The sequence below is a fragment of the Triticum dicoccoides genome, chromosome 5B, assembly GCF_002162155.2.
Source record: "Triticum dicoccoides isolate Atlit2015 ecotype Zavitan chromosome 5B, WEW_v2.0, whole genome shotgun sequence".
In the NCBI taxonomy this organism is placed as follows: domain Eukaryota; kingdom Viridiplantae; phylum Streptophyta; class Magnoliopsida; order Poales; family Poaceae; genus Triticum; species Triticum dicoccoides.
The window spans coordinates 498,809,307-498,810,120 of record NC_041389.1 but is presented as its reverse complement, the minus strand read 5'-3'; positions in this window follow the sequence as shown (position 1 = coordinate 498,810,120).

The following is an 814-nucleotide window of genomic DNA, read 5'->3' as shown; positions in this document are numbered from 1 at the left end:
CCAGTTCCCGCTCTGGCAGGTCTGCGCGGCCGCGTGCGGGGCGTTCGTCTTCTCCCGCGCCGATGTCGTCGAGGCCGAGGCGTTCGACTTCCCGCTTTGGCAGGTCTGCGCGACCGCGTGCGGGGTGGGGCCGGCCGAGGTGGCGTCCCTCGACGGGCACACCAGGCTGCGCGCCGCCGCGGCGGCTGGCAGGACCGGCGCCGGCGTGGCCAACCCCACGGCCATGGCCGTCACCCACGTGCTCCACAACAAGCACGAGTTCCCCTTCACCGCCGGCACCTGCGACCTCGTCCTGCTGTCTCTTGGCGGGAACGCCGCCGCCGGGTCGGGCGCCCGCGGTCGTCCTCCAGCCTCCTGCGCATCACCGGCACGTGCCAGGCCGACATGGTACGTCCCGATTGCTTCTTGAGCATTCATATTACAAAGGCTTCTATGGGTCTTGAAGCTTTTGCTTGTATCATCTATTAGATATTTTTTCTGAACTCTCTACGTTATCCCTCTTTGCACTGACCTATAATTTTTGTTTGAGCAGGGACAGTGCAGCGAACACGAGCAAATAAATTGGTAGAAGGTGCAGACGACTATCTGAACCAAGGCTTGTGTAATATGTAAAGTGAGTTGTAGATGCAGTATCTACCTTTTTGATAAGTATTGGGTGTAGGTAAGACACATCTAATCTGAATTGAGATATGGATGGCGTGAATAGTCTGTATGTTCGATTTTCGATTGAATGTTGAATTATTATCAACTATATCTGCATCCACCGACATTACTAGCTCCTCCTTGAATACCAACTGTCGGAAAGAGAGCAATG